General features: G+C 38.3%; 1 protein-coding gene and 1 long non-coding RNA gene across 7 annotated transcripts in view; one reads left to right on the forward strand and one right to left on the reverse strand.

Annotated features, from left to right (window-relative positions):
- Positions 1–16,292, forward strand: part of LOC126924731 (protein kinase C-binding protein NELL1-like) — an 85,576-nt gene that overhangs the window by 35,196 nt on the left and 34,088 nt on the right. The gene's annotated exons all lie outside the window — the stretch shown is intronic.
- LOC126924754 (uncharacterized) overlaps positions 1–16,292 on the reverse strand; it is a 71,966-nt gene that overhangs the window by 28,105 nt on the left and 27,569 nt on the right. For 2 of the 3 annotated variants that reach the window (XR_007713646.1, XR_007713644.1), the window contains exon 3: positions 4,017–4,328. The exons of the other annotated variant lie outside the window; for it this stretch is intronic. This is a non-coding gene — a long non-coding RNA (uncharacterized LOC126924754). Of the gene's footprint in view, positions 1–4,016; positions 4,329–16,292 lie in introns of those variants that run through there. 3 annotated transcript variants of the gene reach the window in all.

A 16,292-nucleotide genomic window follows, 5' to 3' on the forward strand; every position in this document is an offset into this window, starting at 1 on the left:
TTCTCTACGCTTCAATTTACCTTTTTATTATTTCCTTAAATTCTATATAAATAGAAAACGTTATCCTCTTCTAATATTTCAAGAACTCACTGACAGTATAGATTCGAAGAAGAAGATTTAAAGAATACTGCCAATTTCGTCGCTTCTTTAACATAACAATTTGCATCTAACATTTGCTGGAATCATCCACAAATCTAAAAGAAACGGAAGCACACAGACTCTCAGGTGATGTGTGGCGAAAGGAGGGAGAGGCCGGTACGAAGGAAGATGGCCGCTAGGCAAATTACGGTCGAACGAAAGCGAATGCAATTACGGGGGCCGTGGAAACGGGAAATAATGAATTCAAGCCCCGTTCCTACCGTGTGCTCCCGGGGGATTACCGTGTTGGCCGTACGATTCGAGGAAAGAGGGAAGGTGAGGATTATTCCGGCCTGCAAAGAGAATCTAGAAGCTATGACCTACTTCAATTTGCCTTCTCCACATTCGTAGGCACTCCACGTTCTTGACTTTCGTCGTAGTCGTTGGTTGTCGTTCGCCTTGTTCCTCTGTTCTTTCCTTCTTCCTTTCCCCGCGGCACTCGCGGCCATTTGCCATCACGAAAGAAGAGAAAACTTTCAACAGAAAGAGATAGAAGAAGAAAAAAGAGACGATGGCATCGAATAAATTCGAGGGAACATTATTTTTGGCTCCCAGTTTCTCTTCGCTTAGTTGAAACTCTCTTTTCGCCGATTGTTGCTTTTAGGCTTGAGGGCTTGCTATATATGCGTTTGATAAATTGAACTCAATCCTCGTCCTTGTCGGCGTTTTCGGTCTACATACTTTAAACTGTTTTTCTCGGGATTCTTATGGGGTGTCTGGAAGTTGTACCGCGGGGTTCCTTAAAATAGCCGAATTTATCTTGTTTCGAGTAAATTGTTGACAGATGTCGGGGACATTCGTTCGAATATCCGAATCTAATTTGTTTTCGTGTTTTTCTTTACGTGGAAAGGAAAGTTCCAGGTTGGCTTTGGAAAATATGCCAACCTACTGCGTTGCTTCGGGCAATTTCGAGTTTTATTTTCTTCTTTAGAAAATTATTCCTTCGGTGCGAGGAAAATACGAAAAGATTGTGGAATAATTAGGAAATTATTATTGAGATACAAAATATTTGCGACAGGGTTAGGTTTGTTTGTTTGGTGGTTAGCGGAAACGTCTAATTTATTCGAATTCCGTAGGTAATACCTCCCGCGAGGCAGGTGTTGCGAAAGGAGATCTCGTAGCAACACCTGGCGCCCCATACATTCCCCATATGACAACTTCTCCCCATCCGTTTACCGCTAAATATAACAGGAACTAACATTTCTGCCTCGTTAGAACTCTAATTACGAGGAAGACTCTTATGTCTTGCTGGAAGGTAAATAAAATTTTCGGCTACCATAATTTGGCCATGTTAGTCCTTAAATCAGGGTGTACGAGTACTTCTATAAATAAAAGCTTTTAAAGCGGGTGATAGAGGTGAAATATTATTTTGCAAGGTCGGTAGAATAATCATTTCTATTTAAATCAGCAGAACATCAACAATACATACCACGTGTGTAACTTGTATCCTACGTATATATTTTGTCTGGGTCCTTTTTAGAGCCAAGATTCATCGTGCTCATATAAGATTTATTATTTTCTCTTTATTATATTACTTCTAGAATTCTTTGAAAGTATTCTCCGACGGCCAGGCTTTTTATATATTTTGCAGGCTTCTTCGTCACAAGTTGCTAATTTTGTTCGCAAATATTTATTCACAAGTATCCACTCGTTTTTCGTTTATAGATTCTCTAATCCATTGTGTTACACGCGATCGCAAATTAAATAAGAAGACGATAAGTTAACTTGACGATGATAGTAAACCGATAAAACTGCGAAATTCGTTGATTTAATGTTTCGAAGAGAAGAAGAGTAAGAAGCCAAGATGAAAGAGAAATAAATACACGTATAAGGGTGTAAATTTGTCCTCGATCAATTATCCTCGCTATCGACTGTTACAACGAGGACAAAAAAGAGAATTCCATTGGCGTAACCGTGACCGGTACCACGGAAACAGCTTCAGTCTGGCTGGAACCGCTGCAGCCGCAACAATCGCACAACGACTGATACGGCAAAATTGTTTTCGACGCCGTTTTTCAAGAGAAGGTGCCCTAAAATCCGACAACGATCGGTCGCGTTCAACCTGCATCGCTCGAGGAAGTAGGTTGATAGTGCGGAAACGAGGACGAGTCCTGGAGGAGGCTGCATCCGCAACGGAAGAATTGTAATTGCGGCAAAGGAACGAGGTACATTGCGACATTGATGGATGATGTAACGTAAAATCGCTCGTAATAGGGAATTTTTCGTTTTTCCCTGCTATCCCCAGGATATGATAAATTTTTGCTGCATTCATCGTTCTACAATAGCCAGCAAAACAGTCAGCAGGATAGAACCACATATATTCGATAAAATAACAATATTCACGATGCAGAGGTTAAAATATATAACGTAAAGTTACTTGTAACAGAGAATTTTAGTTTTTCATGATATCTGAATAAGTAAAATATATCTGATAGACATATGTCCTACATAAATTAGTTTTCGAATTACGAATGATCGAAGAAAATGTTCCAAGTGTCTGCCTCGTGTCTCAACGCGGCTTACTGTACGTCTGAACATTGAGTTTCGTACTCGCTCGAAAGTACCAGGTATTCTCCGAGTAGCCTAATGTCTATTTTGTATCCCTTCTCATGAATCGTGTACACTGTTCGTTTACGTTGAACACACGATGGATCTTGAATGACCCAAAAAAAGACCTAATAGATTTAGATCATGATAGCCATGCAATGGTCCCATCTCTCCCTGTTAAGGGATGTTCTTACTGCCAAAGGGAAACGAGACGGAAACTTTAAACGCTTTTTCTTTACGCATCCGTAACAGGAAAATTAAGGTACGTAGGACGTATGTCCGTTGGACGTTTTCTGCTTATTTTCAGTGTGTAGATCCATCCCATGAAGAATGGCTATGCATTTACCGTATGGCTAGCACGGTATCGTTTTCTATGCCACTCGAACGCGCCTAGAACAGCTTGCTATATTTCTTGCATGAAGTATAGAAGAGATAATAGATCTGTGAAAGGGTATTTCAGCGAGTGAAAGATACGGGCGGCCGGGTTGTGTCCGGATTTTGCCGAGTTCACTGGCGCAATGCGGGGCGGCCAGACAACATGGCGCACCCTTCCCCGGCGCGTTGAATCACACGTACGCAGCCGCATACAAACATGTACATAAGCATCCAGTTGGTTTTCAGTCACCGTACATTGTCGATTGGTTTTTGGATTGTTCGAGCAACGACCGATTGTCAAACGCGTTGACGCCTTGCGTCGCCCCGTTTGCGAAGTTTCGGTTGTAAGACTCTCGAATACGCTCAACGGGCCATTTATTAACTAAAAATTTCTATAATTATAGAATTAATAGTTCGTGCAGTTAATCAATTGTAATCAATTGTAGTTAAGCCGATTTTAGTCTCTGTACATGAGATATGATGATGTATATGTATCTATTTATTTCAGCCAAATGGCCCAGGAATTGGACTTGGTTTTGCATATCTATGAACATAAAAGCTTACGGCTAAACTTACGGATAACTACGTTCACATCAACTATATCGATTCTTTCGTTACCCCTTCGTTTCGTCTTTAAATACTGCACTTGGAACGACCAAACCAGTCAAAGTGATCCAGCCAGAATCAACCCTTGTAATTGTTAAAAATATGAAGGAACTTTTACCAAGTTAACGTTGAATTTTATCGATACATATATATATATTTTTTTTTATCATATCTCTATACTTATAACTATAAGTAGACTTATAATCTTTTATGTATAACATATTTTTATGTCCCGATTTTGCCTCTTAAAGAAATGTTAATACAGACAAATTAATTACAGCTAACTATCGTTTAAATTATCTGAAAAAGAGAGAAGAAAAAGACACTAAAAGAAAGTTCTTTTATCACACTTTTACATGTTATACTGCTAAGGAAATTATTTTATTATACTTTTACAAGTTCTTGCAGACAGTTGATATAATAGGTGCTTATAAAATGTCTGAGGAGAAATGGTGCAGAATAAAGTTCCTTTTTGGAGGGTTTCTCAAGAGTCTCGGGAGCTATCATTATTATGATCGACGATCTAATGTAATCCGTGATCACGAGTGCCAGGGGATCCAGCTTTACGCACCGTTACCTCTCGAGTACTTTTTTCTCCTTGGCACGTGCCTGATGGGACCCTTCATTCCCTTCCTGTCACGAATCCTCTTCCTTACGCGCCACTGTAATTCGGAACAGGTGTTAAGTCCCTGTAAAACGGGTTACTCACGCGTATTAATTGGCCTCTCCTCCGCTCACGGCGAGTCAACACTGCTACGTGATACGAAACTCCAATTTCGTATTATGTAGTCTGGTGTATCATTATTTCTATTAGCGTTACAGAGATTTTTCTCAAACTATGACAGGAAAAGAACAGGTTTTGTTTACTCGAATTATAAAATAGCTAAAAAAAGAGAGGGAACCCTCTAGACCCTAAAGTCTAAAAGTGTAGTTGCCATTTTATAGGAACAGATATTATTAGATGGCGGATAGATTATTAAAACAAAGGATATTTCTATATCACGGTATATAATATTTTTTAAGCCACAAAGAGGATGGAAAAATACACGTTTGGCCCTAGAATGAAGTAAAAGGACGATTTTGATAACATGGGAATGTTACAACTGTTTCCATGCAGTAAGATGGAAACTATTCGTTTCTCTGCAATTCTCATCTTGCAATTAGGCTGAGGAATTTTACGGGCAATTTAAATGCAAAAAGAATGTACAAGGTGCAGATACATAACGATCATTCACATAGATAGGTGCAGAAAATCTGTCTGGTGAAATTTATATTATTTTCCATTAAACAAATGATTTCTGTTTAAAACTTTTTGCCATTTAAGTTCTACATAATTATCGTCCCTCGGCTGGAAATATGTACAAGTACCTCAAATACATCTGAAAACCACGAGGATGAGAACTCTTATGAAAAAAATCAGCGACTTACATTCCGAGGTTTAAGCGCGAAACGGATTTCAGGTTAGGTGGCGAACAAAATTCGCGAGGAGTAGCGTGAAAAATTGAAGAACGCCACTCCGCGTCCAATTCGAGTGCCACTACCCTAAGCCTGGGTCAAGGTCGAGGTAATTGGTTAACACGGGTGTTCGCGATGAAAAGGATTCGAACTGCTCTCGATAATTGCGCGCACAGGTCTTTTCAGCCTCGCAGCAAACGAATTTTCTCGTTAAAAATCTCGTCGGTATGGATATATGCGCGCGTGTAAAAGAAACGAACGAGAAACTCGATTTTTACCAGAAGCGAATTATCTTGAAACCAGTTCAATCGTTCGCTGTATAATTTTCAACTTTTCTGTCATTTCTAATTACACTTGGACAGATATTTATGTAAGCTCAAATTTTTATGAACACAAATGAAAAAATAGAATCGAAATTGTGATCGTCTAAACGTTATAATAAACACCTTATTTTCTATATTTTTAATCATTATCAATTTCAATCTGTTGACACGATAAACACGCGTCACAATTAATTGTATATGTCTTTCGTTCGTGTGGAAAATTTCTACTTCTGACGATTACGTAAGTTATCACTCCAACTCTTCAACTATGATTATATTAGAATTTAAGTTCGAATTAAAATAAATATTAGAAATTGCAATCATTACTGTACAACATGTACGACAATTTTATTACAGTCAATTCAACTAATAATCGTCAATCGATTAACGTTACTTCGTTATGTGTAAGAATCGTGAAATATTTATGACATTTTAGTAATTCACGATGCAACTCGTCGAGTATCCTTAGTTCAAGTTCGCCAATTGAAAACAAGCCATTACGATTTCACGCTGACACTTTTAGCACATCAGGGTTAATTCGGTCTCGTTGAACATTTTCTGTGAACGTAACCACCGTGGGGCGGCATTGATTATTGAAGGGACAGGTTTGTCGATTATTTAAAGGGCGAGTCGCAGTGGCTTCGTCCTCGAGTGTCTCATCGACTGTCCTCAATCAACTCTGAAGTGTGTAACATCGACTATGATTGACAGCTAATAGAAACGGCAGGATCAAATAAAATAAAGACTATTTAATTGTCGTTGCTCGAATGTAAAATTCGTATGACGAATGTTGAAAGAAGATTTGTGATCTTTGAAAGTTAGATTGATGTACGTAGATTAAACAGAAGGTAGAGGAATGACGTTCTTTTCAGAACTTGCTTTATTTTATGTCTGTCAGTGATGAGTCTTTCATTGATTTTTATCGGGGCAATTTACTTGGAAACGGGCCTTAATACTTGAACACGCTGTTTTCTCTTGAATTGTTTAGTAGATTTATGAAATGTGTATCAAGGGAAAGTAGAATGTGTCACAAGAAACAGAATATTCAAATAAGTCTCTTGGATGGCTATATGTCACTCAATCATACAGTTTATTTTGCTTCACGTTTTAAGGCTTCGATATTTACCTTCATTTTATAAACTTCTTTCGCTATACCCTAGAGGGCAAGAAAATATTTACGTGGCTGCCGTCACTAAGAAAAAGTATCATTAATCCCTAGAAGCTTTTATCTTACCAGGATAAAACTTTAATGCTATCCATCTAATGGGAGTCTCGTTGATTTATCGAGGTTTAGATAGTATCATCTGTAACGAAACTCTACTCTTTCCGAATTTGATCTTGAAATACAAAAAATGCCTAACTCTGTGTAATCTCCAAAACCAGAACACGCGTAATATCCAGTTCTACTAAAAGCTTTGTAGAAATGGTTTCCGATCTTACAAGGTGATTTCCATCAATCTACAAAAATTCAGATTAAACAAAATTCTACACTTAAAAAAATTCTTCCCTTCAACCATAAACAAATGTAAAGGAGAAAATGGATGTAAGTCACCCTAATTCCCAGAAAGTCTTGCCTCTATCAAAAATCTTGCAGGACATAACCTCTAATGCTATGAGCTCACCGGGGATTCCCAACAATTTGGCAAAATTAAGAAAGCCTCGTTTCAGAGAAAATTCTACAAATCCTTCGCTTCCTTCCTACCTTATGAATAAAATGGAAGACAGACAAAGAAACCTAATTCTCTTTAACCTTAAGGAAGCCTCGTTTCTACCAAAAATCTGCCAGAAAATAATCTCTGCCACTATGCATCCACCGGGGATTCCCGCTGATCCGCCGAAATTCAGGCAGCGCCGCCCCAAATGAAACGAAACGAAGCGGGCTAACGAACATACGGCGGTTCCAGGAGGAGCGTCAGAGCGTCACAGGAGGGGTGTGGACACGCGGCACGCGTCAACCAAGGGCGGCACAAAAGGCTGGGAAATGGAGAGCGAATTGCTCATTATCGAGTGGTCAGGGCGCGTCGAGGGGGCGCTCGAGATTTCACCGTTGCTGTTGGAGGAATAAAGAGAGCCTCTGCTGGTGTTCTTTCTCTTACAAGCGGCAAGAGGGGCTGGAGAAGCCGTGGATTCGTCAAGGGAAGGAATGAATCGCGCGAAAATTGTCTCCATCGCTCCCTTTTTCGCGTACGGTCGCTTCCTCCATGGGGATTTTCTTGAAGGGTACCTTTAAGCGACGACTTCCACTTTGTTCATCCTACGGGATCAATCGAGCCACCCCCTCGAGCAAGTCTCACTCCCCTATGTCGTTTCGATACCGTAAATACGAGGGTGGCAAGGCTGCGGAAGTGATTCGTACGAATTTAGGAAAGAAGCCGCGTGAATGATGCATCCTGCAGTACATAGTATAATCATTGTTATATTTGAAAACCACGGTGTTGGATAGATTATTATTATTATTGCTCTATCATTTTTTGTTGAGGTTGAGGTTGACTGATTGAAGAACGAGTGGATGAATTTGTAATAGAAAAGCATATTGAAATAATTAAAAGTATAAGTATAAGTTTATGCTGATTCAGATCCTTACTCTCTTAGTTCATATATTTATAGCAAAAGGACATTACCAAAAAAGTTAAGCTTATAGCTTTGGCTAGAGGCTACAGGTAGCATAAATAGAAATCTGCTTATTAGTTTTTTTATTCCTAGACCTTACAACCCAAAACATAATGTATATTCAAGGGTACAATAATATGTACCTTTTCTTATTTAGAATATTTCTGCGTAATAGCAGTCTCCAGGTCACGAATATACATAAATAAAGATGTAGAGATTTTCTTGAAGTAGTTCAACATTTTTTAATATACCACGACATTAATTCTAGCTGGTAGAATCACAAATTTTATTTATTTAACGTACAGTGTTTTGCGCGTAATAGACGGAACAAATGTCTATCTAGTCACAGAAGTATGACTTTACACGTAATTAAAAATTAATTCGAATTTCTTTGATTTAATTTTAACGCAGCTGTTTATCGGAAACAGAGAGACGGGAGACGGGAGAGAGGGAATAATAATTTTGAGTTTCTCAAATTTATTCGACGAGTAGCGTCGCTATTGAACGCGCCGGAATAGCGTAATCATAGAGAAGATTTTAAAGGAATGCCGTACTTCAATTTCCAAGCAGGCTTTTAGCGCGCTTCCGGATTGACTCCTTCCCCGGAAGTGCTTTCCTTTTACGCCATGAACAAGTTCCAAATGGCCGTGCTTCAAGTGAACTGCTTTCGAACACACGTATCTTTTCACGTACGAGTATCGAGTATACTTCTACCCAGAGAGTGTTGCTATCGCGATAGTATATCCCGTTCAGTGTACCCTCACTGAGGAAGAAAGTAATTTGTCATCGTCTAGCTAATTTTGCCAGTGGGAAAAACGCATTTATCAACTTTGTATACTTAATAACGAACTTGATGCTCGAAAACGAAACGAATTTACCTACGAACGAATTTAGGTTGTGTTTCACGCTTTGAAATATATGTACATGAATTAAGGTTGCGCTATTTGTCATCCTATCTACATCAAAGCTGTGTTTGATTGTGATTATCATTCTGGTAATGTCAAACACAGTGTCTATTGCGTTTGCAGAGGATAACGATGAGCTATGTACAAGCTAAACTGATCGTTTTCTTTGAAGTTAGCCATTTTGTTTCCTAGAAATAAAATAATGCGAAATATAAAAGATAATCTTATTAGGCGGATAACATAAAATAGTATATTATTAGTATATATCAGTATACATTAATAGAAACAAATGTAAACTTTATAGAAGTCTGATTCTTATTTAAAAAAATGTTACAATTTGTTAGAATTTTTTAATGTAATCTGAAATATAGGAACTGGAAATTGAAAAAAAATCATTTGATACCAACGATAATACAGTCATAAAATAAAATTTGAAAAAATTCAAACATATACTCATATGTCATATACTCGTATGACTCTCAAGTTACATAAACTTACAAGAAGTCAACCAACAAATAAAAAATATTTGGAAAGTGAAATTGATTAATTTGATTTTTAATTAGATTGAATAATTCTGATATAAATTATTAAAAAGAACAGAGAAGATTTGATTCCTCATCTTCATATGAATATCTTCGTCCATTCTGAATGTTTTCACGTTTCACGATTACTGAGACCGTTCTGTCACCAGAAATCTAGTTACGAGCTAGTGTTTCAACGCGAGAATGGCTCTCGTATTTCGTGCAAGGCCGTGGATAAAATCGGCGCAACTGTCGGACTTCCATCGTGGTCGTCGATACGCGTTACGTATGCTACGCGATTAAATATTTGAGAGACGTTTAAAAATTGACCGATAGAAATCGATCACTGTGACGAACGCTTCGATTCCGTGGCTAGAGGACTATTTAAATGGCTGAAACCGCGAATTTGAAACTCCACCATCTATAGAGAATTCCAAAGCGTCTTTCGAAATATACGAGATATTTAGATTGATTTTTTATCTTTCACGAATGAAGTCAAAGAAATTCTTTTTGAATTTTGATGTTTCGAAAAGTACTTTATCTTTGTTTCCATTGAACATTTTATTTTTAATATTTCTAAAATGGTAATAAGTTGAGAAATAGCAAGTCATACGTAATTTATTGAAAGACACCGAGAATAATTTGTTCGTTATCGATTGATCCATTCTAACGTTTACGAAAAGAAGTCGCTATTTTCACGTTCCGGCAACGAGTTTCGCTTAATCTCTTATGGGTTGCTATTAATAAGATGCGATAACCTTCGCCACTTTAAATACAATGAACCCGTTATGACCCATTAAAAGGTCTTCCAAACTTTTTATATCTTTTTTCTTCTCATTGCTCTCGACTAAGAAACGATTTTTGGTCAATAGCCATCCCTCTTTAAGATCGACGCCAATATTAAATTCCACTTGTCGTCTGTGTAATTTATCGATCTCATGATGAAATTGTAGTTATTAATCCGATATAAAAGATACGACCATCTGAAAATCATTGTATAGCTACAAAAGCTATGATCAATTTTTACCTGCTAAAATTCGATTATTATTAATAGATTTTATGACAGCTTAAAATCATTCCCTATCGTACAAGATTTTATTGATTGACAGTACGATTGGAAGTCAATGTCTTGTTATGGTTCCTCGTGACAAATCCCTATAAAATATTCCCACGATGTCGATCGTTTGAAAGTGAACGACCTATTTCGAACGCCTAATAAAACCACACGTCTCGATGTCTATCGCCTCATATTTTTCCTCCTAATTTTATCCTACGCACGCCGTTACCGAACACCTCTATCAAGGAAATCATAAAACCATAAATCACTACTTTACCGTTAATACTCGTAAACACACATTCCTCGCGTTATGATCTGAGAAATTTAATAGAACTTTATTCATTTTTAAATCGATAAATTCAACAAATTTTGTTACGTATCTCCAGCAAGAAAAGTTTCACTTAAATCAGATCTAAACGAAACCGGAGTCACGACGCGCTATAAATTATTCTTACCAACTAGAATCTCATATTCCGCGTGTTAACAGAAAGAAGTTATTTCATTAAAATTCGTTCATTTCTAAATTTGCAAATCCAATAAATTCCCTGAAAGATCTTCAAGAAGACGAGTTCTACGCTGCATCGTCACGTACCAATAACATGCATTCTACATTGTCCAATTGAACGAAACGTCAACGTTGATATAGGGCAGGAAAAAACGACTGGAAAAATCGCGTACACTGACGGAAATGAGAAACGAGGGAATAAGGAAGGGATTACGGATACAGAGGTGGTTTATTCGTTGTCGGTGACAAGCTGGAATTTACGATATCTCGTTGCTGTGCTCGTGACAGAGTTGAGATCCTGAGGGTAACGCAGACCAGCCAATTGCAACGGCACGTGCGCCTGACGCGAATTATGGATCGCTGGTGTGTATGGATCGTTGGGACTCGCCTCTGATCTTGACGGAACAAGAGTACCGATAGAATCGACGCGATATGGTGGCTTTGACATTGTGTAGACATTCGAACGACAGTTAAATCCCTTCAGCGTGCAAAATTCATCGAAGAAATTGTGGTTTCTGGATAATCAGGACCAATTGAGACGCCAACATGGAGAGCTACCTAATGAACTTAACCTCAAAGTTAACTGATGATAAAGTAACTTCTATTTTTGTAAACTTGAAACACATGTTGCCTTATGATATGCCAATCTATCTTCATCAATTACAAGACGATCTTTCAATGTTATGCACACTGACAGCAAAACTAAATACATCTAATAACACTATACAGGGTGTATCATAACATGGGGGACCCACGTCAAAAGCGGACGGGAGGCATAAAAGTAATGAAAAAGTTCATAAGAACATATATCCTTGTTTCAAAGTTATAGCCACGTTCGTGTTTCAATAATCTGCAACTGCCTACTCTTCATAAAAGGTGCGCGAAATGGCATTGGTCCGTGCATGCAATCCAGTAGTCGTCGTGTCAATTTTTCGCAATTTTTCAAAAATTTCAAGTGTATGTCGAATAACACAGATCGTGGGTGGCCATTCCGAGTACCTTTTACGAAGGTAACCAGTTTCGGATTATTGAAACACAAAAATGGCTATAACTTTGAAACAAGGACACAGGTTCCTATGAATCATTTTCATTGTTTCTGTACCCCCTGTCTACTGCTGAAGCGATTATGATACATCCTGTATATCAACGTATGTGATGTTAGAAGATTTGACCAACTGAACGAAAAACTTCAGTGTTAATTGATCGAATATGTTAAGATGTACGGTATTAACTCAATCGCAATTCAGTTATCAAGATCACGGTCTTATTTACTCGGATTTATTTTGAAAAAATCCGACATCCAATGATCGAATTGCGCATCTCTCGATACCGTATTAATTCCAATACAAACTCCATCAATATTCATTGGAAGTGCAAATTGCTCTAATCCTTCAATTCAGACGGTTGAAAACATTTATAAAGAGAAGGAGTTTCATTTATAGAAGGTTAGAAATGTTCTTTCTGTACGATAAATCATGTACGTGTTTATATCGGTGCTACTAAATGCCAAAAGATAATGCATTTGCTCCAGATGTGAATCCATTCTAGAAATATGTAGATCAAAGGTTGCAGGGATTCACAAACTGACAGATTGTACCACGAATAGTAGCAGGATGGAAAAGGGGCGTGCGTTCTCTCGTGTCGAAATGGTTTCATTTTGGGAAATAGAGAGGAAAGAATCGCGACACGGCCGGTGTTCTGTGTCCTCTCGTCAAACGACGCTGTTCGACGCTGGCGCGGTCGCGCACGCTCCTCGAAAATAGTAGTCGGCTCGTAAAGTCTTTTGTTGCGCCTGTGAAACACGCATTCTCATCGTCGTCTCTGTCGCGTCTCGTCGCCTTTCTTTTCTGTCTGACGGCCAGCGTCTCTGCCATTGGCGCCACGGTGACTTTGACCTTTCAACCCCTTCGAGGAACTCGCGACTCTAACCCCTTTATCGAGAGAATTTTATTCGTCGTTTTGATTTTGGCGATTTTATTCGTGGCATAGTGATTTTCAAAATTATACCATGTCAGGGGAGTATCGATTAGATTCGTAGTGTCAGTACGATACGATGGTAGCAGTTTATAGGTTAGGGTGCTCCTAATTCGAGTTGACACATATTTGTACGATATACATATCAGCTTATGTAATAAAAATAAGAAAATGAAGAAAAGAAGTATTATAAGGAATTTACGTGATGACGATGAATCTCTTAGAATAGCCGAACTTATTAACTTTTATAAATTTCTCAATTTTATCGACTGAATGCACGATTAATGTTTAACATTGACAAAATAAAAAAGTCTATAGTCCATAAAATTGTCTATCGTAAGAAAGTTACACGGACGATAATCGATCCCAAAATAATATTTATAATATCGTTCCTTGTTTCCACTTTTGAGGTTATATAGTTGATCAATATGGCTTCCGAACGGATTATCAAAATTTATGGCTCGTGTGAAATTTAATAACGTGGAAATAGGTGTTAAATAAAAATCATTTTTTATTCTAGATAGTAAAAAATCATGAAAACAAACAAATTGTAGTCTCATTTTGTTAATCTATAAATAGTGGAATAGTGGGAAATAAATGTAGATTTGATTCTTGTAGAAGATAAGAATCTAAACTGTTACTATGCGATCTTAATGGGGGTTTCGAGGCAAGTTCTTTCCTGTATGGGTATTCCATCGATCGTATAGACGAAAATACACCGCTGATTTACGTAACGACGTGTCATAAATTTTTCACACACAAAGTTTTCGTGTTACTCTTTAACGTAAACGTGGCACGCGACCGCAGAGTGGATTGCACGATAAAAATTCGACTCTGACACACGATGTTTCTCGAGCAGCCTTGCCATGAATTCAAGTCCAGTTTGAACATTTTTCCAACGATGTTTATGTATTCTGCCGTATTATTAACCACAAATTGCCACCGTTGGATTACAGGCCGCTGCAATAATTTTGGGACGAATTTGCCGAATTTTAAAACACGTAGTTTAACTGTTTATTCTGTTCTACGCCATAGCTATGATTCGTGGTAGTAACGATATTTGAACAAATTTAATTAAGGCTCCAATTAATATCATCATAGTAAGTAAAGTAAAATTACACTAATGTAAAAGAAAAGCCTGTATAACGTACTATTTTAAACTCTTTCGTAACAAAATTTTCTAAATTACAACTCATTAATCTCGTTTGAATAGAACTGAAACGGATAATAATTATTTTACGTACTATATATTCTACCAAGTATTATAATTTGTATATCATTGTTATGTTTCATTTATTTGCATTTCTACATGTTTTCGCTTTCAAATATTCCATAATCGCGTAAAGATCGACAGTCTATTACTAAACCTTGTTTAAACTTTCGTAATTATCCACGAACTAACGATAGCGAACTGAAGCACGCGAGAAATCCACGAATACTTCGAAATCTAGTTTTTTATTACCTTAGTCAACGGTTCAGTCAAACATATTTACTCACACGCCATTTGTATGTAACGATTTGTATCGTTTATTCAAGCAAAATAGTTCGGTTGGAAGTAACCATAGAAAATGTTGAGGTTAGGTCGTGCAATGGCTCGAAATGCCATGAAGCCCAACACCAAAGGAACGACAAAGGCTGAATTCCCGCGCGACTGGCCGATCGAGCAACACCTCCATTAAGAATAGCACATGGTGGATTTAAATATACGTGGGGCCTTCGTCGTGGCGCAGCACCTGACTGAAACTCGCGAACACACGTTCGACCACGGGGTAAAATAGCCTAATCTCTTTAGGCAAACGTGTACACAGGTGCCGATTATCGCCAAATATTGACACGTCAAGTTAAATACCGTTCGTCCGACCGCTACAAGAGACCTGTATAACATGTACCTGTTCCCATACCTCTCTTATCTTTCGTTCTAATCTCTAACCTCTGTCTTAAAAATCTGGCATCAAGATCCTTATCGTAGTCTGATGTGGCGTTCCTTAGATAACGAACCTCGAAGGTTGATAACGTCTAGGTAAACGCTAGGTAAAAGCAAGAAGGTCCTTTTCTTTATTATTTGACTGTTTGACTTTTCGTCTTTCAGGATATTGACCACCGGGCTACCATCTTGTTTGAGGAAACTGGAATTAGGTGTAACCGTGGGAATTCTTTCTAGGATTTAGGATTTATTTTAGAGATTTCGTTGAATATTATTGAAAAGTGGAGAGCGGAGAATATCATTGAACGTAGGATAATATCTTTTGATTTTCAAAATGTAATTGGAATTTTGGTTTGGGAAGGAAGATGGAATAAAGAGAGAGAGAGAGAGGGAGTTGTATTGAAAAGTTTAATGTTCGGTCTTCGATTATGCAACGACGTCTTTTGTTTAAACGTCTTTGCGTTCGACAATTGGTGAAACGGCGTCGACAAGGCCACTACCAACTGGCACAACCCTGTTTAATCGCCTTTGCAGCCTGAAAAAGGCCGCCTTAACGTTAATACTTTCCTCAATCACGGCGCTTTTGTGCGGCGTGGCGCGATCGATCGTCGCCATCGCGGAAACATGATTTCCTTTGTGTTAATTTCACGCGAGCTTGCCAAAACTTCCGAAATTAACGCCGGTAATAGTCTTCAGCTGAGAGTATTCGAGTTCCAACTCGCTTAAGATGGTAAAATATCCATCGACAAAATGTACTTACATGCATAAAGTAATTTGAATAAGATTCCAATTTTATAAAAATATATTAACGTCAAAATATCCTGCCGAGCAAATTTTCATTATTTTTGTGTTACTTTTCTTCCATTATGAAAGAGTTAAAATTCACATTTCTTACCACACTATAAAAGGGTTGATGTTGATATTCATGGGGAAAACCATAATGTGGGCACGAAAGTCGCGTGGCGCCGCGACGCGAGTAATATTCCAAGACTATCGACCACGGCAAGTTAACCACAACGACCTTGACCCTGGTCACCAATGATCGAACTTCGCTAGTTCTCACGAGGAGGCCGATTTTTGTCAGCATTATGGTATTCTATGGTTAAATTCCATCGACGTTCAAGAATATCTTATATCCACCCTCCTCACGTTGCGGCCTGTTACGAGAAATTTCAATGATCTCGCGTAATCCTATGCGTAAAATCACGCCACGTTAAAAAAAACAACGCGTGGTCTCGAAATCCGATCCTGGCCGCCGCGCGAAACGAAAATGTGGCGCGTGCTGCTAGCAACCGGGGACTCCCCATATTTCGATGCTTGATCAGTGTCGCGTTTACCACGAGAACGATCGC

This window comes from Bombus affinis, chromosome 15 (assembly GCF_024516045.1).
Source record: "Bombus affinis isolate iyBomAffi1 chromosome 15, iyBomAffi1.2, whole genome shotgun sequence".
NCBI lineage: Eukaryota > Metazoa > Arthropoda > Insecta > Hymenoptera > Apidae > Bombus > Bombus affinis.